Source organism: Artemia sp. Qi Xiang Cuo, chromosome 7, assembly GCF_049724085.1.
Source record: "Artemia sp. Qi Xiang Cuo chromosome 7, ASM4972408v1, whole genome shotgun sequence".
In the NCBI taxonomy this organism is placed as follows: domain Eukaryota; kingdom Metazoa; phylum Arthropoda; class Branchiopoda; order Anostraca; family Artemiidae; genus Artemia; species Artemia sp. Qi Xiang Cuo.
The window spans coordinates 33,226,472-33,253,526 of NC_142800.1; the positions used below are offsets into that span (position 1 = coordinate 33,226,472).

The 27,055-nt window shown below is 37.0% G+C and overlaps 1 protein-coding gene, 1 long non-coding RNA gene and 1 other non-coding gene across 4 annotated transcripts in view; 1 reads left to right on the top strand and 2 right to left on the bottom strand.

Annotated features, from left to right (window-relative positions):
* The window catches only part of LOC148950179 (uncharacterized), a 555,619-nt gene that overhangs the window by 347,851 nt on the left and 180,713 nt on the right, over positions 1-27,055 (top strand). The window lies entirely within an intron of this gene.
* Positions 14,112-14,183, bottom strand: TRNAP-CGG (transfer RNA proline (anticodon CGG)). The gene has a single exon. It is a non-coding gene; the product is annotated as a tRNA-Pro (tRNA).
* Positions 19,018-27,055, bottom strand: part of LOC148950183 (uncharacterized) — an 89,293-nt gene continuing 81,255 nt past the window's right edge. For both annotated transcript variants that reach the window (XR_016141991.1, XR_016141992.1), the window contains exon 2: positions 19,018-19,164. This is a non-coding gene — a long non-coding RNA (uncharacterized LOC148950183). The remainder of the gene's footprint in view (positions 19,165-27,055) is intronic.

Consider the following 27,055-nt stretch of genomic DNA (forward strand, 5'->3'; position numbering starts at 1 on the left):
TTACAAATTTTTTCATAATTTCTTGAATGAAATTTCTGTATTGAGTATCCAATAGCTGACTCCAAGAAAGAAATTGTTGCTTACTGAGAATTTTTTCAATAATTTCTTGAATTAAATTTCTACATCATTTAGCTAAGTGAAAATTGTTTGTGATAAAGAGAAAAAAAGTTACTTACTTGCGATTTTTTCATAATTTCTTGAAAGAAGTATCTGTACTGTATATCAAGGAGGTGAAATCAATAAAGAGTTTGTTGCTTACTTACAAATATTTTCATAATTTCTTGAATGAAATTTCCATCTTGTGTATCCAAGAGAATTTGCTGCTTACTTAACATTTTTGATAATTGCTTAAATTAAATATCTGCAGTGTGTGTCCATGAGGTAAAATGAGTTTGTTACCTATTTACAATTCCATCATAATTTCTTGAATGAAATTTCAGTATTGTTTATCCAATGGTTGAAAACAATAAAGACTTTATTACTTACTTGCGATTTTATTATGATTTCTTTAATTAAATATCTGTATTGTTTCCAGGAAGCAAATTCAAGAAAGATATTTTTACTTACTTACAAATTTTTCATAATTTAATTAAATTAATAAAAAAATTATGAAGAATAAAGACGGTTTAATCTTAGATATTTATTGCTTAAAATTATTAACATATTTTTTAAATAATTTTTTAATTAATTACAATTTTTTATAATTTCTTGAATTAAATTTCTTAATTGTGTATACATGAGGTAACTTCAAGACAGAGTTTGTTGCTTACTTAGAGTTTCGTCATAATTTCTTGAATGAAATGTCTTTTTTTATGTATCCATGGGGCAAATTCAAGAAAGAATTTGTTCCCATGTGTCTGACAATAGATTTATAGAAAGTTCTTCTCTTACATCTCTGACGTTTTATTAGACATTCTAAACGTTTGATATGCTAGCGTACTCAAAAAATAATGAACACATAACACTGTAATGCATAATATATTTTTAATGAAATATTACTATGTAGAATATTAATACAAAAATATATTATGATACATTATTAATATCAAGTATTAACTTTGGACATTTTGAATCTGCTCCATAAAATAGTTCACCATGTTCTCTCTTGATATTATAGCTCTTGTCTTCTATTAGTTCGTAATCAGTAGAATAATCATTATTCCATTTTGAGTCATAGACACTTTTTACTGGTGTCTCATCAACAGGCTCAATATGCTTTTTGTCTTTGGTTTTATTTGGTTCAATGACTGTTTGATTAATGGCAGTAACGTTTGCTGGTGCTTTTTTTTTCATCTATTCATCTTTATAGTCCATCGTGATATTTTCTGACAATGCCCCTTTTGATTTTTCTGGCAGTTTCACTGTCTATTATCACCTTATTTTTACACAGGTAACAGTTTCGGCACGTATACAAGATATGGTTTACGATATTAGTAGAAGAGTATGCCTGTCTTCTATTGATCTTCCGTTGAATAGTAAAACCCGAAAGGTGACGATTGGATGTATCAGTAGGTAATGTGTTACCTGCAACGGTAGCAAGGAGTTGTCCTCTATCATCAATGATTATTTTTAGGTTGGCATTCTCTTTGAGTGCAATCATCTCTGGAGATCTCAATCTCGCATATCCACCAACATAAGAGTTGAATTTTTTCGGTACTCCAAAGAAGTTTAATTCCTTACCGTCATGACAATGCATGCACACATTTCCAATAGTGCTACCCCCTGTACTTGTTTCAAAGTTTAAATACTTCTCTTTGTCAGCATTCAATGCTACAATAACCTTGTTATGTAAACACACTTTATTAAAATGCTTCATCTTCACTTTTTTTTTATAGATATTACTTATGTGTTTATAGTTCCATTGCTTAAAAAATACTGATTTAATACATGCAATAGATTAGGTAGTGTCAATAACCGATCATAGAATACCAGTGGGAAAGTCACATCGTGTCTCCGACCAATCAAAGAGATAAAGTTTGAGAAAATTAATAATATTTTTAAATATTCGTTGATGTACAAAAAGAAAAAAAATAAATGAAGCTGAAAACTCTTAAAGTTTTAAAAAAGATATCATTAAACACTCTTAGTATCTCGAAAGTCTCTACTGGCATGTAGACCTTTCACTCGTAATCTGGCCACTGAGACTCTCACACAACGGACATCTCTTTTAAAAGATACAAAAACTACTTATTTAACACAAAAATTTCATTTTTAATGACCAGCAAGTAAAGAAAAATCGCACGGAATGAGGCAACTGAGTCTCTCAATCCCCCGTAAACCTATTTTAAAAGATAGAAAAACTACTTATTTAACACAAAAATTTATTTTTTAATGACCAGCAATTAAAGAAAAATCACACGGAATTAGGCAACTGAGTCTCTCAAGCACAGTAAATATCTTTGAAAAGATACAAAAACTAATTATTCAAAAATAAAATTTATATTTTAATGACAACCAAGTAAAGAAAAATCACACAGAATTAGGCAACTGAGTCTCTCAATCCGCGTAAAGATCAATTAATAGATAGAAAAACAACTTATTTAAAACCAAAATTTCGATTTTAATGACACTCACTTAAAGAAAAATCACACAGAATTAGGCAAAGGATTCTCTCAATAACCATAAAGCTCTTTTAAAAGATACAATAACTTCTTATTTAAAAAAAAAATTTCTTATTTAATTACCACCAATTAAAGAAAAATCACACTGAATTCGGCACTTGTGTCTCTCAATCCCAGTAAAGCTCTTTTAAAAGATACAAAAACTATTTATTTAACGCAAAAATTTCTTTTTTAATGACCATCAAGTAATGAAAAATTACACGGAATTAGGCAACGGAGTCTCTCCATCCCCGTAAAGCTCTTTTAAAAGATACACAAACTACTTATTTATCAAACAAAGTTCTTTATTAATGAAAATCAAGTAAAGAAAAATCACAGGGAATTAGGTAACTGAGTCTCTCAACCCCTGTAAAGATCTTTTAAAAGATACAAAAACTACTTATTTAACACAAAAATTTCTTTTTTAATGACCACCAAGTAAAGAAAAATCACACGGAATAAGGCAACTGAGTCTCTCAATCTCCTTAATGATCTTTTAAAAGATATAACACCTAATTATATAACAAAAAAATTTATTTTTTAATTACAATCACGTAAAGAAAAATCACACGGAATTAGGTGACTGAGTCTCTCAATCCCAGTAAATATAATTTAAAAGATACAACAACTCCTTATAAAAAAAAAACATTTATTTTTTAATGACAGTAAATTAAATAAAAATCACACGCAATTAGGAAACTGACTCTCCCAATCCCAGTATAGATCTTTTAAAAGATACAAAAACTCATTATGTAACAAAAAAAAATCTTTTTTAATGAAAATCAAGTAAAAAAAAATCACACTTAATTATGTCACTGAGTCTCTAAATCCCCGTAAAGATATTTTAAAAGATAAAAAAAATACTTATATAACACACAACTTTAGTTTTTAATTAACAACAAGTAAAGAAAAATCACACTGAATAATTCAAATGAGTCTATCAGTCACCGTAAAGCTTGTATAAAAGATACACAAACTAATTATTTAACAAGAATAGTAAGTTTTTAATAGCCATCAAGTATATAAAAATCACACTAACTTAGGCATCTGAGTCTCTCAATCCCCGTAAAGTTCTTTTAAAATATACAAAAACTACTTTTTTTAACGCAAGTAACCCACATGTACCTGAATCCCTGTATAACCGAAACACTGTACAACTGAACCTCCGTACTAAATTTCATTAAGTTTAGTATCTAGCCACCAAATGCCCCATGTCTCAGAAGAAAAAGGAATTTTGAAAACAGGGAGCCCGATGTTTGAAAAAAAGGGATCCTCCCCGGGCCCCTGACTCCTCGTGTACCTGACCCCGGGTATAACCGAAACCCCCGTGCAACTGTATCCCCTTTAACTGAACCCCCGTGCAAGTCACCCCTCTATGCAACTCAACCCCCTCAAAACACATTTCAGCCAATTATATTTAAATTGACAAAACTTTTCAAACGTTACTGACGTATTATACAGATAACATCGACGAGGTAAAGCTAGATCAAGTCACAATGTCATTCTATCGTTACTTTTCAATTAAGCTATTGAATACTCTCTAGCAATGTCTCTTGTAAACGTCAAATCTATTAAGTATCTGACCTTATTCTTTGTATTGTTGACACAAATGCTCCAAGCCTCAGAAGAAAAAGGGATTTTGAAAACAGGGAGCCCGATTTTCGAAAAAAAGGGATACCCCCGTGCAACTGAATCCCCTTGTAACTGAACCCGTGTATAACCGAAACCCCCGTGCAACTGTATCCCCTTTAACTGAACCCTCGTGCAAGTCACCCCTCTATACAACCCATCCCCTTCAAAACACTTTTCAGCCGTTTCTTTTTAAATTGACAATATTTTTCAAACGTTACTCATGTATTATACAGATGACATCGGCGAGGTAAAGCTATATTAAGTCACACTGTCATTCTACCGTTACTTTTCAATTAAGCTATTGAATACTTTAAAGCAATGTCTCTTGTAAACTTCAAATCTATTAAGGATCTGAGCTTATTCTTTGTATTGTTGACACAAATGCTCCAAGCCTCAGAAGAAAAAGGGATTTTGAAAACAGGGAGCCCGATTTTCGAAAAAAAGGGATACCCCCGTGCAACTGAATCCCCTTGTAACTGAACCCGTGTATAACCGAAACCCCCCGTGCCACTGTATCCCCTTTAACTGAACCCTCGTGCAAGGCACCCCTCCATGCACCCCCACCCCCGCAAAACACTTTTCAGCCATTTCTTTTTACATTGACAATATTTTTCAAACGTTACTTATGTATTATACAGATCACATCGGCGAGGTAAAGCTAGGTCAAGTCACAATGTCATTCTATCGTTACTTTTCAATTAAGCTATTGAATACTCTCTAGTAATGTCTCTTGTAAACGTCAAATCTATTAAGTATCTGAGCTTATTCTTTGTATTGTTGATGCAAGCATCTCATTCTTTAATTACCCGTGAAATCCTCTTGACAAAGAGTGTAATGACCTGTTTACCTAACAGAAAAACCTGTTTGGTACGGGGGCGTACGCAAAATAACTTTGAACTTTGAAATTGCGTCATTCCCCTGGCAAAGAGTGTGATGACCTGTAGGCCGCAAATAAAACAGGATGGAACATAAAGTGCGCAAAATAGTACCTTGCAATCTACTTTTACCTATACTTATTACATCACAGGCAGCGCAATAGCGCTGCCTAAGTAAAGAGCCATGTTGGCACAATGTCTTTTTCTTTACCAAGGAACTTCGTACAGAAGGTGTTGCCGTAGAAACTTCGGAAGAAGCTCATTCGACTGGAAATTGAAAGTTCTAAGGTCCTTTTTAAAAGTCAAAAGTGGTTGAAGGGCAACCAGCCTCCCTCCCACGCCCATTAATTCCTCAAACCCACTTAATCTAAATTTTGAGATAGCCATTTTGTTCAGTTTAGTTGGAAGATCCAGAAACTGTTTCTCTGGGGATGTCACCCCCCCCCCAAACCCCTCAGAGCAGGGGATGTAAGTTACGCAATTTGCCCACTGTTTACATATAAATACATTCTAAGACCACACTGGCTACACATGACGTATGAAACCAAGAGAAGAAAGGAAATAATAAATAAAAAATAAAATCAAATAGGTGAGAAAACGAGGATTTTGTCAGCCAGTGACAAAATATGAAGACGAAGAACAAGCAAATATTTTTACAAGACTTTTTTTTTTTTTTTTTTTTTTTGGCACTGAGGACGACATGGCGGAGGTCCTTGTCGAAATATTAGCTTGTTCCTCTCTTGGTTTTCTTTTCCTCTCTTGGTTTTATATGTTTACATATAATATTTGTTATTGGGAAAGAGTATGTCTGACCTTTACTGTTCAAAAAAAAACAAGGGCGTTCAGGTGAAGCTTTCAGATAATCTTGAGGAAAGTGATGACCTAAATCAAAACACATTATGTACATACTAGTTGTATGTTGTATGTACATACTTCGTCTTCATATTTTGCCACTGGCTGGCAAAATCCTCGTTTTCTCACCTATTTGATTTGGTTTTCCATTTATTGTTTCCTTTCCTCTCTTGGTTTTATATGTTTACATATAGTATTTGTTATTATGAAAGAGCATGTCTGACCTTTACTGTAAAACAAAAACAAGGCGTTCAGGTGAAAATTTCAGATAATTTTGAGGAAAGTGTTGACATAAATCAAAAGACATTATGAACATACTAGTTGTCAAAAGGGCTTAACTCAAGAATAACTGATGATATTAAGTTGGAACTTGCACGGGATGATGAGAGGGATAATCAGTTGACCAAAAAGGAAATATTTGCACATTACTACTATTAATACTACTAATACTACTTCTCCTACTGCTACTATCGTTACTACTGCTAACGCCTCTAAGCGTCCGAGTCAACCCTAAGGTTGACTCGGCTGACACCCTCTATTAAACAGTCAATCCACATTCATTCGTTGTAATTTTTGCACTAATCATTGTTATGATGTTCTTTCTTTTTGATATTATGAGAAATAGAGACATTAAGCTTGAAATAAGGATTGTTTTCAGCTAGGTACAAATGAAGTGCTGGTCTTCAGAAGCCATGGGGGGTGTCAGCCCTACTCATCTTAGTTTCTGCTGGTTTTAGGTTTAATTTATTTATTAATGGTGATAGATGGTAGTTTTAAGTTAGAAAATTATTTAAAATTAATTTCTGCTCATTTTTGGTTTAATGTAGCTCTTTACTTTTCTTTGGAAAACTTCTTCTGTGGAAAGTCTTTTTAATCAATCCTACGCAGTTCTGTTTTCACCGAGGTCCCAAATTTCCGATTCCCCTTACATTTGCCGTGAGTTTCAGATCAGTATGTCCACATTATGTCTCGGCAAAAAAAAAAATTTTAGCTTTGGTAACCCCCGTTAGATAGTAGTTTAAGATCAGGAACCACCAATAAAACGGAAAGAAAAAAGGTGAAAGGGTAAGCTTTATAGATATTCAGGAATGGTAACAATCATTACAGCAGGACTTGCCATAAGTTTACAGTTATATTTCTAGTCATTTCGGTTAAATTTCTAGGCCTTTCGAAAGCTCTTGATAACTTTTGAAGATGCCACTTCATCCATGTGACAGCCACAAAACAGATTTTGTCATTCCCAAGACCTCATATTCTGCAAAAAGCTTTGCTAGACCTACCATAATTATCGACGATCGCCTAACAGCACAAAAAAAAACGCTTAACTAAAGGCTTACACAGTAATTACTTATTTTCAATTAGCGTTAACTCGGCTACAAGACCTTGGCGGTAATCTTTTGGTCTGACATCCTTCTCCACCCCTCCGCAACTCCCCCAAAAAAGGAATAAGATATTTGGAATTTTTTCGTAATTTGCTTTCTCAGTGTTTGAGTCGGTAATCTCTTATCTCGTTACATGCTGAATAAAGTGTTTTGAGTCTTATCTCCTTCTTGATCGGATCGTTTTCTCGACGCTTTCGCAAAACTTCATCACCGGATTCAAATTCCGGGGCCGTAACTTCCTTCCAAATTAAATCACAAAACACCAATGTCGCAATAGTCACCAGACAATTTTAATCCCAGGTAGAAAAAGAAGTATAAACCGCCAATAATGAGTTACAGCGGTTTTATGCGTTGATTAGGGGAATGTTTATAAGCAAAACAAAAAAGAAAAGTCGGTGACTTCAATTGAAATAAGGGGAAACATAAAAATGTTCTCCGATTAGTCCCGGATGTAAGGGCGGAAACAGTAAAACACTTGAAACAATGTGAGGTGTCCTTTAAATCGTGACCAGTGATATCGAAATAATAGTATTCCAAAGACACACTAAAGAGAGTGAAGTCACGTACAGATACAGAAGATTGGTCCAATGTCCTCCGATAAGAAGATTTTTAAAGCTAGTTTACAAATATACAAGAAGGTGAGGGCAACATCTGTAAAATATTAAAGAAAAATACAAAACTACTTCGCTATTTAAATTAAATGATACTATGCAGAAAGTATTCAGCCGACATGAACCTTGTACTGAGGAAATTAAGTCAAGAGGCCTAAGGGTGACAACAACAAAGACGAAAATCAAATTTTTACGAGTAATATTGTTTTTATTGTTTGCCTTCTCCACTATGCCTGGAATCAATTGATTATTTAAGACTTCACAACAAAATAATTTTTTTTTACTTAATAAATTAAATAACAGCCACCAATGCCTGTAAATTCTGTTTTCAAAAACAAGCTCAATAAAGAAACAAACAAATTGTTTGTTTTCTGAGTACCCAAAATGCTAGCCTAGCGAGTACTTTTCAGTTAGCTGGTACCCGCGCGAGAAGTCAAGTTTGGTTAATGCTAATGAAATAAAACAAAATATGATGAAAACATAATAGTTTAGAAACAAATCAAGACGAACCTACAGCCCCATAAATAAGCTCCAAAATAGTATGTGAGGATATTCAAGAAAGGCGACGGGCACCTTGGGGCCGATGGAGATACCTTGACCACATGCTATGTCTAGACTATCTCCGGCTACTGAATGCAACGCTCTACTCGCAACCAACATGCTCACTCCGCGATGGCAGACCTAGAAAACCCTGCGACGAACGTATCAGACAGATATACCTCATCTGTAAGATCAATCAAACCTTTATGTGAGAACACACTGGCAGCAGCAAACCAACGGGACAACTGGCGGCTCCTTCTTGATGCTCTGGGTATCTCTGAAGCCACAGCCGGGTCAAAAATAAAATTATATGTTTTATGTGACTTTTCTCTATTTGAGAGGGGAGTAGACTTACCCCTGCCGCATCGTGAATTGGCAATTGGCCCTTGTACTTCTACACATACTTTTTCAAAATTATATACAATAACACCATAGAAACAAATCGTAACGGAGTTCAATTTGAGTGCAACTAAATACATAACAATATAGACGTGTTGTTTATTTTTCTTCTTTTTCTGTTTTTGGAAATAACCCACGACATAGTCTGAGTTGATCAGTGGTTACCAAGTCAAAGTAAAAAAACTTACTTAAAATTAATATTTGTAATTCAATGAGTATACAGGGCAAATAATAACAATGGACACGGGCGTATGCAGGGTTTTCGTTCAGGGGAGGCGCGATATTTTTCTCATGGGGAGCTAGGAAAAAATGAATTAAAAACGCATCAAACATTTGTTGATATACATTTTTTTACGTTTTTACGAGTTGTATTAAAGTTTTTTTTTAGGGGGGAGGGGGTCACACCCCGTAGCCCCCCTCAAAGGGATTTCAGATGGTCAGTATGTAGGATTACTAACTATTTGCCACGAGCATTGTCTCGGAACATGCGACATTTTTATTATGTGCCTACTCTCCTACATTGTACATAAAGTTACCCAGCAGGTGCGTCGTTTGGGGAGGGGGGGGGGGGGTCCCGATAATATGGAGAAAAATATTATTATAAAATGTCATTATCCCATATCCCTTGCCTATCCGAATGTGGACCTCTTTTGCCCACCAATAAAAATGCTGGAGATTCGCCCCTGCTACCCAGTCTAAAACCTCCTCGTTTGTAGAAGTTTCAATAGCGCAGCCTGTTCTGGAATAATTAAACGAGATAAAATCCTATTCAAAACACCCTTCACATCTCTGTGATTGTTTCTTGGAGAATTCCTTCTCAGGTCTATGTAAATACACGAAAATAAATTAGGTCCTTTCCAAATCCATCATTTTTGCCATTGTTCATTCTCTAAAACAGTAGAAAGTCACTCCATTCGTCTTTTCTTTGTCCAACTGCCTTTTCGCTGAACAAATTATGTCCTATTACAGTCTCCAAACTAGGGAATTTCTTTCCAAAAGGGCTCTCGACATCAATTAGATCACTGAGATATTGGATTTAGAAGGGAAACAAATTTAAAAAAAAAGAAAGAGTTTAACAAATGAAATAGGAACACTGAAAAATCGGAACATTTTTCATTTTGCTGTTTCTTGGACTTCACATTCAAGTTACTTTAATTTCCCTGCAATAAATGATATATATGAAAGCCTAGATCAATAATTTATAATTGTGACTGTCCATTCACTAAACCGGTGTAACGGCTGTCAAGTTTTCACACTTTAACAACCCAAAATCTCAGCTGTCGATGGTGCAACCACCATCCAGTCCATTTGCGACCTTTTTCACTAGATTTGTGATGTCTCCGTTTAAACTTTATTTGGCTTTAAAAGCCTGAACATTAAGAGGCATTGGGAGGAAATTGAGGAATAGATACTTCTATAGGAAATACAATGCTTTTCTTTAGAAACTTTTCAACAGCGACTAGAGCTGCACCAGTGTTTGGAACTGCATGTGTTGTAATGTCAAAAAAATGGTGCAGGAAAATGTTAATGTTAGCACCCAAAAAAACAATTTTAAAATACGGGTGAAATAAAATATTAGCCATTGTATGTCCATTAATAATAACACAAGCTATTATATGGTCGAAGTATATTAGGAAAAATAAAATTAAGTTGATCATTTATTTTGAAGCGCTTAATATTTTCTGCAAGGTTTCATTTCGCAGCCAGATGACAAATTTCGAATGATCGAACTGACGTCACTCTCTACGCCGAGCAGCACCCGGCAGGAGACATAAGTCAAGTAAGTCAAGTAGCTTTTATGCTTCCTTCAATTTTTCTTGAGATACTGTCTGCCAGCTTCTTATAGAAATTGCAATAAAGGATTATTTGTACACTTTGGGATCTGAGAACTAATGGAATTGAGCTACCTCTTGAGACGCTCCTTGGAGTTCAGAGCTCTCCCTCTCTCCTTAAAAAGAGAGCCAGGTAGGGGATTAGTGTCTTCTGTTATGTTTCAAGTAATTTCCAGCTTGGTTTAATTTTTCATTGCGTTAAAGTTTGCTTTTTATCTAGTTCTTTGTTGTTTTTGTCTTGCAGTGACAAGAGTTAAATCTGTATAAACGTTTTTTCTTCTTAGAAATTTCGACGGTTCATTTGACCTTTTCAGTAATGGTGAAGCAAAACCTGACTTATTGAATTGTGAATATGCAGAAATTATCTAAATAAGCACCAACAAAGGAGTAGGTACGTTTAATTGTTTTATAAAAAAGCTCAATACCAAAAGTAATTGCTTCTTGAAATACGATTTCTATGCTTAGATGTGGAAGAGTGGAAGAGCCAACCAATATGTTGTCTTATATACAAAACATGTCTAAATTACGAATTATCTACATTTACACAATGCAATTACCATAGATGCAATTTTTAGCTGTGTTTTCAATATACTCCCTCAGAAAATCCAGCGGCTTCCCTCCCACTTGGATTATTCCTTCGTCGATAATTCCTTTCAATTGGAATATTCCCCAAAATGCAAAATTGAGCAGTCAGAGGGAAATTAAGACAAATAAAATGAATTAAAAAATGGTACTCCTATGTTAAACGCACTCTCTTATATACTGCAATGGAAACCCGTCACGAAAACAGGTGTAATTCAAGACACCGCAATAGGGTACTACAATGTACAGTGTGGTTTTCATTGCGTATATGACATTTAAAGTGGTGTTTTTTGGGGATTGGGAGGGAGGTACCTAGGTTAGGTTACGTAACTATATATGCAATGCTTTACCCCCCACCCCCCAACCACCCCAAATTTGCAAATATATAACCCAAACTTGTTTCTAAACTATTATATATTCATCCTATTTTATTTTATTTCATTAGCATTAACCAAACTAGAGCACTATATAAAAGAGTGCTTTTAACTTAGGAGTACCAAAAAAGTGTTTAATTGTACACAAGCTATTATAAAGGAGTGGAGGTGGGTTGCAGAGTTAGCGCGGGGGGAGGGGGGTTGTAATATCCTTAAAAGAGCGGATTTCAATGCAAATAATATCTTAGTCTCCACGAGCCTTCAGACAAATATTGGAAGGGGTGTTGAGGGAGTACGAATTGATATCACATCTGAATTAATTTGGAATAAAACTAAAAAGGGTGCTGTTGGGTCATAATATAGAAGGATCAAAATATAGGGGCGTTGAAAAAAAAACGTAACAATTAAAGTGTTGTGGCAAGAGTGGCCTCTCTTATATAAAAAATAATTTCTGTTCATAAGTTGAAATGTCGCTCATAGTTTAATGCAACTTTAACATGATGCATCCGTTTTTTATTAAAACTATGGGCTGTCAATAATAATAATAGTGACATATTAAGGATCAAACCGTAAGTTGAACAGCCATAGATAAGTTTACTTAGTTAATTCTAGTTCTGAAAAGAAAAAAATTGTATGTCTATAATAATTTTTCCTTGGATACTGAGCCAAATTGCTTGATTTTTCTATTAGGCAACACATGAATTCTTATCGATGAGTGAAATAAGCAAATCTATATCATTATTCATTTCATTAGATACTATATCCTATGAATGTCCCATTAAAATTTTCATTGTCTTTCCTTAACTTGCTACTTTGGAAATTACAAGCTTATTAAATAATTAAATAAAAAAAAAACAAGTTTTTTAAACTGAAAGTAAGAGGCGATGTTAAAACTTAAAACGAACAGAAATTATTCCGTATATGAAAGGGGCTGTCCCCTCCTCAACGCGTCGCTCCTTATTATTTAAAAAATAGAGTTGTGAGAAAGTCAAACTTTGTGAGAAAGTCATAAATGTTAACATTGGGTAAAGTTCATAACTTTCAGCCCTTCTCCCGGGGACTTTGGGGGATTAAGTCATCCTAAAAGACACAGTTATAACATTTTCGACCACGCTGAACAAAATGGTTATCTCAAAATTTTGATCAGGTGCCTTTGGGAGAAAATGAGCTTGGGAGGGGCCTAGTTGTCCTACATATTTTTGTCACTTGAAAAGGGCACTATAACTTTTAATTTCCGTTCCAATGAGCCCTCCCACGATATTCTAGGACCACTGGGTCGATACAATCACCCCTGGGAAAAAAAAAACAAAAAAAAAACACGTATCCGTGATCTTTCTTCTGGCAAAAAATACAAAATTCCACATTTTTGCAGATAGGAGCTTGAAACCTCTACAGTAGGGTTCTCTGGTACGCTAAATCTGATGCTGTGATTTTCATTAAGTTTCTATAACTTTTAGGGGGTCTTTCCCCCTTTTTTCGAAAATCAGCTAAATTTTCTCAGGCACGTAACTTTTGATTTTCTCAGGCACGTAACGTATCTATTGGTATCAAAATCCCGTTTTCTAGAGTTTCGGTTACTATTTAGCCGGGTTGCTCCTTACTTACAGTTCGTTACCACGAACTGTTTGAAAAAGAAGATGGTTACGGTTAGAATATAAATCTACTCGCTATCAAAAGCAAACATTTAAGATTATGTTCATAATGGTTTGTCAAAACTATGATGGCGGGCTCAGACTTTGTTCAATCCAATTTATGATGTTTCAAACATTAAGTACATTAAAATATTAAATACATTTCCTAAATTTAGGAAAAAGTCCATTGATAAGGCTTAAAATTCCAGTCAATCAAAATAAGGAAAAAGATCCTCGTCAAAAATAGATGCTGCTGATTTCGGCACAAACAGAAAGAGATAAAAGAAATATTCTATTTGGAATAGAAACTCCACAGCTCGTGTATAAGAGCCAAAAATCTTAAATGATCACGGTTTTCGGTAACGAATAGACATAAAACGAGTCAAGGGGCCGAAGATGTTTTTATTTTGATGCCCTTAGTGCTTTAAGCAACGTACATTGCAAGTATTACGCTATGCATATTCAATGAACACAAAAAACAACTTTTGTATGTAGCCTAGGGTTATATCTAGGCTCTAGGAGCTAGAGGTGGGACACAGTTTTGAGGGTAGCGATTATTTTGGGAATGAGTGTTGAAGAGCAAATCGAATGGTGAACTCGAATGAAATGAACTTTGGAAAGAGTAAGTACTTTTGCTGGAATAGCCGCCAATTTGCAAAGAAGGGCTTGTATCTAAGATACAAAAATAAAAAGTATAAAAGAAATAAAATTTGGAACTATTTTTATGACTAAAATGACGAATAGAAAAATTAATCAGTTTTTCTTTTCAAAGTAAAATTTCGACGCAATAATGTAAAATGAGGGCCTGACCGGGATTTGAACCCGGGACCTCTCGCACCCGAAGCGAGAATCATACCCCTAGACCATCAGGCCTCATCTTTGATTTGAATTATCTGTAGTATATATACGGCTCCTATTTGCCCAAAAGCTTTATTTTTTATTCCAATTTCTGAACTACCAGGGGGGGGGGTATAGGAGGCACCTGCATCCCCTCCTACCGAAGGCACTAACACATTTCCTAATCTGCATCTAGAACGGTCTAAAGCGGTTTTTGGCTCTACAGGGAAAATTACGGTTTATATCATCCTCCTAAGCCCCCCAAAAAAAACTGACACTCTAGGCCAGTGGCGCTCAACTGATTTTGAGCCATGTCCCATCTAGGCATTTCTAAAATCCTGATGCCCCCCTCGAGATATCTAAATTTTGTTATTAAAATTGTGCGTGTTACCTGAAGACAACTTAAAAGGCCATTAACTTGGTATCTTTTTTCAGGTCGTGCTCTAGGAATATTTTAGACAATATCTAGAAATATTGTCTGAGTACAACACCTTTTATACAATGGTTAGCGTCATTACAATACTATCAATATCTCTATCATTATCATTATCTCATTAAGGCTCTAGATTATAGTCAGTCAAAGGGTGCAGGTCCTGCCCATGACCCACCAAAATATCACCATGTCCCACCGGTGGGGCAAGCGCCCACGTTGGGAATCATGACTCTAGACACACAGACTCGAAGCTTCCAGGGGGAGGGGGGAATTTAAAAAAACAAAAAACTTAAAAATATGAGAAATTATGGGGAAATCAAAGAAGAAAGCCTTGAAAAACAACGGGTCTACGGCCATTGGGAAGATAACAAGAACAATTGCACGAGTAATTCGCCTATGTGCAAGACGTTCATGGCGTTGAGAAAGAATCAGAAACATGTCAACTTTAAAAAGAAAAATCAAAGAAGAATAAAAGGAACGTTCAAACCAATATACACAACTGCTAGTCCATGACCAAGTCACGGAAGTAGAAACAATTACAGCTGAATATTGCAAGCAACAGATTTGCTTCTGTGCTATCACAAAAATGCCTCCGAACCAAAAATACTTTCGTGGTTTGGCCATGGAGTAGCCTTCGGCGTAGACATTTGCTTGATCGTCTTTGATTCTTTTTTAATGTTAGATTCTCCCTTCTAGGGAATTTCCTGGAATCTAGTTGTACTTCATGGAATAAAGTACAACTACGGCATTAGCTACAAGTTATGACTGTCATTATGACATGAACCTTGGATTGTCTCCATATGTCTTACATACATTAATCCAGAAACAACTCCTCCGAAAAAGATCCAGAAAAAATAGATTGGGGTGGAGAAGTGTGCGGAGATGTGTGGGCCTCAATCGGCTTGGTGTTACTGTGAGTTGTTAAGCAGCAGTAGTAAACACTTTTAATAATACTAGTGTTTTTCCGCTTATAGGACTCGATGGGTCGCTCTTTCTCAGAAATCCTGTACACCTGGTGGAGCGTGCTAAGCGTGGCGGAACTATGCCAAGCGTTTGGGGACTGTGCCAAGCGTGATTTAACTGTGCAGCATACGTGGCGTTACAAAATATACACCGCATACAAAGGGTCATAGTCAATACCCAGGGTCCCTTCATCTTTAGAAACTTCATCACCTCACCATAAACAATATGAAGACTAGACTACCCCCCCCCCTTTCTCTTAAGAAAGCTAAATTTGGACGTAAATAAGACAACAGAAATCATAATCTAATTAAAAATAGCCCACTCTGCTTCGACGTCAATGTGACTTGTAGTGCTATCACTTATCGAATATTACTCCAAGCTGGACGGAAAACGCCCTTGGCAAGCTTCACAGTGGATATTCCCAAAGTCACGGCAGATTGTAATTTAGCCCAAAGATTAAGACAACAGAAAAATTTGAAAACAATTCCCCTTCTTTAATACTTACTTCCAATACAGGAAGTGGATGTGACTAAACTTTATTAATCGGTGCGATGAGTTTATTTCGTGATGCGGCTATCTATGGATAACGCTCTTCTGAGTTTATCATTGTTTGTTATAGTAAGTTCAGATACAATGATTTAAACATCTCAGCCTATAAAAAAGGTCAGGGAAAATGATGTAGTCTTTACCTTATAGTGATGGAATATTGGAAATAAAAATAACCTTTTTCGGTACTGTTCTAATATCTGTACAATACGCGAGAAGTAAAGTTTGGTTAATGCTAATGAAATAAAACAAAATATGATGAAAATATAATAGTTTATGAACAAAATTGGGCTATATATTTGCACATTAGGGGGAAGGGGGTAAAGCATAGCATATATTAAATACGTAACCTAACCTAACTTAGGCTTTTTTCCCATAAACCCCAAAAACTAAAGTTAAAATATAGTTCCCAGAGTAAAAAAAAACCCTGAATACTTGTTTATAAAGCATCACATAGCGCCAGATCTTTGCTTTTGTCGAATGGATGCCTCGCGTGTTTTAAAGATATTAGAACAGTACCCTTTTTTCATAAAGGCCTGGATGTTTTGCATTGTAGAAATGACTTTCTGGAACCCTTGGATTATTTTTAATAATCCAACTAGATCTTAATATTTCGTAAACACAGGACATCAAACGGATAGCTAGACTTTGTTGCTGGAAAAAAAAGTTTATGCAAGCCAAGATATCAGGTTAACAAAGGTTTGACCAACCATTAAGCAGTGGTGGATCTAGGGGGCGCGCGCCTCCCTAAGGTAGTCTAAAGTACGCTAATTTACTTAATTAACGCAGGTTTGCGTTAATTAAACTTGCTCCTAACGCAAGTTTATCGCATCAACCTATTTTGCACCCCCTCCCCCTAAACAAAAATCCTGGATCCGCCCTTGCCATTAAGGTACACTTGTTGACACATTTATTGCAAATATACACAATGCAGCCGTGATTGCCAATCGTGATTGGTAATCGTTTTGACTTCTTGACATAAAACGACTTGTTATATGTATCAATCTATTTCTATGTGTTTTCAATTCAAATTTTCCTAATGCAATAACTTGAAGTGTAAAGGAACGGGGCATTAAAATGATGCATCATAAGACTATTTAGTTAAAAATAAAATCTAGAGCAGTCCGACTCTGTAACATCGAAAATGGCTATTTTTCCCATTTACTCCCAGGTGATTTATCGATATATATCGAATATAGGTGATAATTTTCATCTGGTTTGGATTATTACGGAGATGGCTTCACAAAATCTCATCACCGGAATAAATTCCGGACCCTATGGTGGGTTGCTGCAGCTGCGTTTTAACTCCAGGTCCCCATTACCAAGCAGAGATAATTCCAACTGCGTCACTACAGGCCATCTAGTTCAGTCTGTTTCTTCTTGTTTGAATTGCTACGGAGACGCGTTCGCATAATCTCATCATCAGAATCATATTCCGAGACATTGAGAATAGTGCTTATGTTTAACATTTCCTATTTTACTGGGTAGTCCTCCAAGTCAGTCTTAGTGCGAGAGGATAAAATGGCCTCCGAATCGCACTAGTGACTCCTAGATTTCTTAACAGTTTCATTCTTGTTCATACCGTAACGATAGCTTGTTGAAGTAGAAGCTTCATTAGTGACACAAAATTTGGGTAAATTTGTCCTCGTTCTCACTAACAACTCTGGAATCTATACTGTGCAAGTCTCCGGAAATTAAAAGTGTCAAAAAATCCAAGAGTGATGATGCTTCACCATGAGCATGCACAATATTTTTGATTAGGACAGAGACGAAATGAGTCGACCAAGTTGGCTGGGTGCCGTTCTCACTGATGAATCAAGTTGTAGCAAAAACTATATATCAATTAGAATAAAGAAACTCAGACTGATTATTCGCAGTGCGATGAATAGCCTTTCAAGGTTAAAGGCAAGAGAAACCAAAAAAGGATCGCAATTTGATAACAGAAAATATAGGACACAGATTATGGACAAAAAGCTGACATGCCTTTACTTTGTTAAATTGCATCAGCTGGCTTGAAAAAATATTGATCTGATATTTCGCCATGCGTGGTGTGACGTACACCGTACCCCGAGACGTACACCTCATGGCGGAGAGTGGGCAAAGTACATATCCAAAAGGAAGAGCCTTTAAGCGCATCCCTACAATCAATTTTTGTATTTTTTGAATTTGTGCCGTACTTCTTGTTGAAATTCTACCCACCCTTCGAAATGAATTGGTTTGTATGTGCCCGTAACCATCACTACAATTCAGGAAATAACAGGAAGCTTAACAAAATTGAAACAATCAGGGTTACTCGCCTTGATACATCCACACTGACCAATTTAAAAAAAAAGTGTACGGAGATCGAACACTTAATTTAAATTAAATTTTTGGTGAAGCTAGTTTAGATCCTGATTCGCCTTTTCCTTTTTAGTCACCAAAATATCTCAAATTACCCAGGAAACGAACTATGAGACAATAAACCAGTGGTTCTCAAATTATGGAGCGCGTTCCCCTGGTAGGCAAACAAAATTTTTTAGGGGGTACGTGGCCGACCAACAAAAAAAATAAAACAACCCTTTAACTCTAGGACTGGCAATTTTATTTATGTTTTAGCTATATTTTACTTAGTACCGGTAACTGAGAAGGGGTACCTAAAATGTTTTGTGGGTGAAAAGGGGCGCAGTAATTAAACAGGTTTGATAACCACTGCAATATACAATGACAACTTTTTTTTACACCTGCGAGAAAAACTGTCAAAACAACAAACAACGATGATTTTTTGACATATCAATCAACAGCTCCAAAGGCCGGAACTTAAATACAAATATTCAAATTTTGAGTCAAAATTCGTCTAAAAGTATTTTTCTTCTTCTGTATAAATTCCAGCACATACCAAACGTTTCCAAAGTTAAGGAAAGATCTTATGTCGTCATGGGACAGCAGTGAGTAAGAATCGTCGGAATAAATTTTGAATAGGACATTTGCCTCAACAGTCTGCCAAATTTTTTAAACCTTGAAAAACATCAGAGATTCCGTCAAATAAATTCCATGAAAACCAACGGAAGCTACAAATTGATTTAATGTCAAACTCACCTGAAAAAAAGAGACAAAATTTAACATTACTGCTCATATGGCTTCCTAGTGTTTCTAAAACTTTGTCTACTCGTTTGCCTTCTATTAAGAAAAAGCGAAATATAAATTTATCATTCTATGAATAACTGTAGGCTATCATGCTTCTTTTAATGGTAAAAAAAAATTAAGCTCTACACTATCACATTCTTTTTATAGAAAAAAACTCAATACGTCAAAAAGTGGCATTCCAAGGACAGACAATGTTGCACAGATCGAAAGTCTTTCGCTAGTTTCAACACTTACAACATACAGGCCTATTAGGGAGGGGTAGGAAGGGGGAAGCACATGCCCTTTATATTTTTTGCTCCTCCTAGATTTTGAAAGACCTTTTCAGGGGTGTATTTATTGAAAAGGATCCGGTTTTGGTATTTGTTTAAAAAAATATGAAAAACCCCAAATTTGCTTTCCCCCCCCCCATGTTTTGGAAAATAAATCTCCCCCTAAATTTTGAGATTTAACGCAGCTGAATTTCAACCAGGGGTAGCCAGGATTTCGTATCAGAATCCGAAGGCGTACAACCAGTGACACAATATTGTAGCCCGTGGTGAGGATTTCCGGATCGGAGCCGGATCACGAAATTTGGACAACTCTCGGAAAAACCATATCAATATAGTCTACTTTAGTATTATTTTAAGCAAAAATTAAAATCCTGGCTACAGGCCGACGTGGCCGTAGATATCGAAACGACCTGGAGGCTACATCCAGGCGCGTAAGCAGATGAATTTAGATTCAGGGTCCCTGTCCAATGTCCAATTTTACGATTTTCCCGATTTTAATCCAGAATTTCAACGCTTTTGGGAGTTTGACAAACATCTCTAAACTAGGAGGGGAGGGGAATACCCAATGTACGGGCCTAATGAAATATAGAGGCCCATACGAAGGAATCGGCAGTCCTAGCCAAGTATTTAAGACGCTAGACTTGAAATCCTTTGTCCGTGAGGACAAGGGTTCGAGTCCTGGTGTCGCTGTTATTTGGTTTGGAACGGGGGTCAGTAGTGTAATTGTAAGCTCAGCAAGAGTCGACCCAGCTCTAAATGGGTACCTGGAGAAAGCTGGGGAAGGTAAACAGGAAGGGTGTGCGAAGGCACAGGATGGCTGACACAATCCCCATCGCACTTCCTGGCTGAAGGGCCATGAAACTTAGATCAACACCGCCGGTAAGGACTGTAAAGCCCAGTGCTCTATTCTTTACGCTATTTATCCGTAGGGATTCATTTAAGAGAGTGGAATTCAAAAGAAACAGTCAAAATACATGAAAAATATAGAGACTGTGGGGAAGTGGTAATAATTTAAATGTCTTGTGGGGACAGCCCCATGTCCCTATACCCTATGTGTGTACCTGACTGAGGATTGGATTTTTTACAGTTATACGTAGTTAATGAAAAGTAAACAAATAACGGACAATCTAGATGTGTCTCATTGGGTTTACAAAAGTATTCAAATTTGCACCTAACTAGATCAAATATACATCAAATATTTGTCATATGATAAGGCATAGTGTCGAAGTAAACAACTCCTCTTAGTTACCTAATATTAAAGCCGAGTTAATAACTTATGGCTTAGATATGAAGCAGATAGGAAAAGGGTGAGAGATCAGAGACCGCTAATCTATGAGATTTCATTACAGGCTGCTGACTGGGGAAACGAACGCCGCAGCTGAGAAAAACAATTCGTATTGATTTCCAGATTGATAGCTTGTTGAATCAGCAGATATAACCTAACGAAGCAGCTAAAGGAATACAGAGCCCTCACAAGGACCATATGTTCAAGAATCAAAATTTAGTATGCGTACTTTCATTCTTTTGAGATTAAGGGGGCGTCAAAGCGCCCGACTGTCTCTTAGGTTTTTAAATCCATACGAGTATTTGGATTACTACCAAAACAACGGCATGAATACAACTTGACCGCAAATTTTTTCAACTAAAAAAACGTGGTAAGTTTTAACTTACCACTCTTAGCAGGGAAAGGGTTTAAGGTGGTGGCAACACAAGAATCAAAGCTGGAGCCAAACAAAAAGGTAAAGTTGTACTAAAGAAAACTACCTGTTTCAGTGGATGCTTGAATTATGCAGGCTTATATTGGTTTTGACAACATTTTTGGAGAAACTAAATCTCAGCTGGAAGGGGGGAAACTGGGGTCTGAAGGAAAACTGGGGTTTAGGAGGAGAAGTTTGGGAGGAAAAGGCTCAACACCACCTTATCTTGCCGGGCATGCGATTTAAGGTAATTTAAGGTAAATAATTATTATTCTTGAATGAGATTTTATTTAAAAAAAAAAACTTTTTCCCCAAGCGCCACATTAAATAAAACTCAAGCAGAAATAGATTCAAATAGTAATTCAAGCTTAAGGCGAATATAAATTAGGCTACTATTCATAAATAAATAAGACCCAAACGTAACAAAAATTAAAATGAATGATCAAAGTTAAAATAAACATAGAGTACCACAAACAGGAGAAGGGCTAACATCCACGAGGGGTAACAACTGGGCATTTTGAGGGACACCTGGAGGCATGAGGCACGGAGGCACGCCGGAGGCATATTCCAAAGGGCGCAATATGTAAATATATACAGCTTGCCTGTTATTCGGTATCTGTCGAATATTTCAGCACCTTCGAAAGCGATCTTTTAAAGCTTGGAAAAAATCATTTACGGGTTTATTTGGCAAGGAAAAGAACCCCCAAGACTGAAAACAACTGATATGTACCTAAAGAAGAAGAACGGAGGACTGCAAGTTGTTGATATCCATGCAAAAACTAGGTAACCCTACGATGGCACTGATGGTGTCACTTTTTCCTATTACACATGCAGCGTTGCCACCCGCTCAAAAATAAAATTCCGATTTTTCTTCAAAAAAAAAAAATCCCAAAATTTCAAAAAAAAGTCCCGGAAGACGGTTTTTAAGTTATAAAACATAGGGCTGCGCGGTAATGACGTAAAAAGCAAGGTGCGAAATTCAAAGTACCGTGAAACGTTGTTTCTAGTTGTAACTAACAACTGATTGTCAATATTCCTAGTATTATTTCGACGTGAAAACGTTCTGGTGGATTAGTAGGATCTACTACAAATATTTTAGGCCAAAAAAATTCGCCAAAGTTCCGAAAAAACGTGTCTACGCATCCACGTTTCATTGTTATTTGAATTTCCCGCCCAAGAATTGACGTCACGCTTCGCAGACCTATTCAATATGGCTTGGCCAGCGGTAAAAGTTGCCTTTTATAACGTATTCACACGTCCCTTTCCCTTTTATCATACCTGCTTTTCTGTTTAGTGGATGTGCCAAGACGCACCCTTGGATCTCGGATTCTTAATTGTACTAAAAAAAAAAAAAAAAAGAAATCTGCTGCTTTGACACGAAAGAATCTTGAAGAAACAAAGATCCCTTTTTTCCGAATGTACTTATAATCCAACTTTCTTGGTATTAAACCCAGGCCTTTGGGTATTTGAAGAGAAAACTGTAAAGCAACAGTCAGAAAAATTGTTACTACGGAGTTATTAGTAAAAAGCGCTAAGTAAAGCAACCAACTAAAAAAAATAACTAGTTTCTCAGATATTTATTGGTACGTTTCAGTAATCCTCTCGATAATCACAGCTCAAATGTCAACCCTAAGACACTGAACAAATGAGCTTTACTAAGTCAAACTAAGCTTGGTTAGCACAAATAAAAACACTAAGTCTTCGACTACCAAGTCGTCTACTGAGCAGAACAAGTTTTTCGAGGTTATTCATCGCTTCTTCTGCACTAGATCTTGGAATGAATTCGAGACTCATAAAATTATATCAAGAACTCAAGCGAATGGGGGACGAGGGGCACACGCACTTGAGCTGGAAGGACCAGCCCCGCCGTGGGTGGCCTCCTCGTCCGTAGAAGACATGGTTCAAGACTCTGTTCAGTTCTGTGACCTCATGCACGTCGGTATTAAGGTTATTTTTTGTTTTTTGTTGATGGGTTGGTTGTATTTTGGTTTTTTTGTTGATTAAGGTTGGTCGTAAAAAGGGCTGAAAAAAAAAGAAAAAAAGAAGGAAAAAAGTGCCATAGCAAGAATGGGTTTCTTGTGGACGGAGGACGCCCAGTCTACGGGAGAGCAAATAGTTTTTTTCGTGTTAAAAAATTTTAAAGTTGTAAGAGTAAGCCTTTTGGAAGACCACCTTTAAAATTAGAATTCGTATTAGTGAAAATTGCAGGATATGAATTTTCAGAAATTGAGGTAAAAATGCCACCGGAAAAGCGTCTCCTAGAGGGGGAAGGACACCCTGGAACGGGGGGAGCGATAGATATTTGGCAAGAAAAAAGTTAAATGATTGTGTGCCTTCATGTCCACTAATACATTGACTGGTATATAATAAATTTAATTTTTTTTTTTTGAAGTTTAGGTGATATGATAATGTATAAAGTTGTAAGATTTACATGTTTTTGTATTAAAATATCACCGAGTGGAGAGAAGGAGGGGAGGGAAAAAAATAACAACTACCTCTGAAAAATGTTGAACAAAATTCCTTCTGTTGACACACAGAACATCGCGATGGTGGTGGTTATGGTCTTGAGATCAGTTTTGGGTTTAGGCGCCATTTTTAACATGATGATTGCGATGCTGACGAGACATCAAAAAAGTGGAACCCTTTCTTCTGGATAAATGAATTCAGCTTAGTGAAGAAGTCTGAGCCAAAGCCAAAGACAATGTTGGTGCCGATTTCCATAGAAACGGATTCTGCTGAATGCATGATATACAGGCTGGAGTCACAGTAACCCTGGTCTACCAATGCGGCAGTTAATGTGAGATCAGCATTCAGCCGGAACCACTGGCACAGAATTACTATGTCGTCAGGGAACGGCATCGCCATATTCTGCGTGTCAACAGAGTGGCATCTTCGCCCAGACAAGTAGCCAAACTGTATGACCCGCCCAACTAATATTCTCTTTCCCCTGCCAACCGGTCTGTAAACGCACCATTCACCGATACGCAATTCCGATTTCACACCAACCTCTGCATTGGCTTGTGGCGACTCACGTAGTCCTACTCGTCGGCCCTGGACCGTCAACCGTTTTAATTGGTCACTGCTCAGCTTCTCAGAGCTTTCCCTCAGAAGCCACAACAGCGTGGATTTTTTTATTGGTGTTATGGAGCCGTCAGAAGTCTTGACAAGACAAAACCTAGAATTCTTCATGTTCGTCACAGGCTCACTAACCCAATTTTTCTCAACTTGGTGTTTCACACAGGGATCAATCACTGGCAAATCTTCAAAGATGCCGTCACTTTCCGAGCCCGATTCAGTGTCAGTCGCGGAAGCCTTTTCCTGCTTATCGGACAGAGTATTTACCTCTGAGTCATCGTCTGAGTCACTGTCGTGAAGTACAGAAAGACGAACATTTGGTACTTGGTGACCGAAAGCAGAAAGTACGTCGTCGGGTATCAAGGCTTTCATTATTCACTGGCTTTCAATACGAGCTCGCCCTAGCTCGAGCTTGATTTCATCGTCCCCGGGCAAAGAAAAATCGGACGGAACTGACAGACACAACACCAATGGATCTAACTCGCTTGGCCTTGGGCAAGGACAACTGTTCATTAGAATATTGAGCTTCAAAATCTATTATACTTTCATATCGACGAATTCGATGTAGAAGTTGGAGGAACGAAAAGTTTATTACAGTAATGTAAGTGCTGGTTAGAGACCGCATATTCCTAAAAAAAATCTTCACACGGTTGGCTATTCATGTCGGAGAGTTTGAAAAGACGTTCGAGCCCAAGCCGTTTGAATCGACGAATGAGAAGCACTAGGGAATCCATATTTATCTCTAGGCAATGGTAAAGGTGTGTGATAATAAAATTCTCGTTCAAAGCATAATGTCCACTTTTTAGGACCCAGGATCTCCAATGTCGAACGCAGTAAACAACACGACCAAGTAAAGATAACCCCTCAAGAGGAGAAAGTTTGCCGTCGTAAAAAAACGCGCCGTACGCTTTCCATAAGCCAAAGATAAAACTGTGTTCCTTCGCTTCCAGGAACACGCTGTTTCAGGTGTGCTTCCGTGCCGGAGGCATGGAGGCATGAAGGCACGTGCCTCCGTGCCAGAGGCACGGAGGCACAGCCGGAGGCATGAAGGAAGGGACACCTGCGACGGTCAGTTATTAGCCCCTAGAACATCCATTCAGCAGTCTAAAGACCAGAGCGTTTTATTGCGCTTTACTGAAAAACAAGATATGTTTTAAATGTACTCTCTTTTATAACATGAATAAGCCCAAAATTTATTAGACTTCCAGAAACTAATACTATTACGTATTAAACTATCAATCTAGATTCATTACGTTTTTCAGCAATCTTGGTTATTAACGCGATTTTCCTTCTTTTTTTGTTAACGTTACGAAAAGAAAAACGTTTCTTCGTATCGAAGGAGTTGTCGTAGAAACTTCTAAAAGGGCTTCTTCAATTGGAAATTGGAGTGGCTAGTGCCATTTTTAATAGTCGAAAGTGATTGGAGGGCAACTAGCCCCCCCACGCCCATCGGTCCCCCCAATACATCCAGTCGAAATTTTGAGATAGCCATTTTGTTCAGTGTAGTTTATTTCTAGGTAGAAAATATGTTTTTGTAGAGTACACTCCCCCACACATGTCGGGGCAATGAGCGTTACCTCTGCCCTCAGAGTAATTACGGTCCTTATAGAAGGCGCTGTTATTGAAGCTTCAAAAAAGGTGCATATACTTGGACATTCAAACGACTAGTGCCCTTTTAATAGTTGAAAGTGATTAGAGAGCAACTAGCCCCCCCCCCCACGCCCGTCATTCCGCCAAACACATCAGATCAAAATGTTGAGATAGCCATTTTGTTCAGCGTAGTTGATTTCCAGGTAGAAATATGTTTTTGAGGAGGACACTCCCCTACAACCCTCGGGGCAAGGGTTTTAAGTTATGCCCTGGGGGCATATAAGAACGATGTTGGCGCAATGTATCATTTATTATTTTTTTTTCCTATAGAGCAGGGCACGTCGTATCGAAGAAGTTGTCGTAGAAACTTCGAAAAGGGCTCATTCAATTGGAAATTGGAGTGGCTTGTAACCTTTTTAACAGTCGAAAGTGATTCTAAGGCAACTAACACCCCTTCCACTCATACCCTTTCCCAAAACGCATCCAATCAAAAGTTTGAGATGGACGTTTTGTTTGGTGGAGTTTATTTCAAGATAGACAGTTTGTTTTTGAGGAGGGCACTACCCCACAGCTGTCGGGGTAAAGGTTGTAAGTTATGCCCTGGGGGCATAGAAGGTTTTTATAGAAGGCGTTGGCGTAAAAACTTCAAAAAAGGCTCATTCGATTGGAAACTCAAAGGGCTAGTGCCCTTTTTAATAGTCGACAGTGATTGGAGGGCAACTAACCCCCCTCTCACGCCTTTTCCCCAAACACACCCAATCAAAATTTTAAGATAGCCATTTTATTCAACGTAGTTTTAAGTTCTGTAAATTAGCTCTTTGAGAATGACAACCACTTCAAAGCCTTCAGGAAAAGGGCATTAAGTTATGCCCTTTGGGTACTTAAATTTTTCATAGAAAGCGTTGTCGTAGAAACTTTTAAAAGGGCTCATTCGATTGGAAATTGAAATTGCTAGTGCCCTTTTTAATAGTCGAAAGTGATTGGAAGGCAACTAACACCCCTTCCACGCTCACCATTCCCCCAACATATTCAATCAAAATTTTTAGATTTGTGGTAGTTTCACGCTTGGTAGATTATTTGATTATATTTTTGCTCATTTTTTGTTTAATGGAGTTCTTTACTTTTCTTTGAAAAACTTGTTTTGTGGAAAAAGTTTTTTTAATTAATTAAAATCAAGACCAGCTATGCGTCGTTTTTACGATTTTTCCCCAT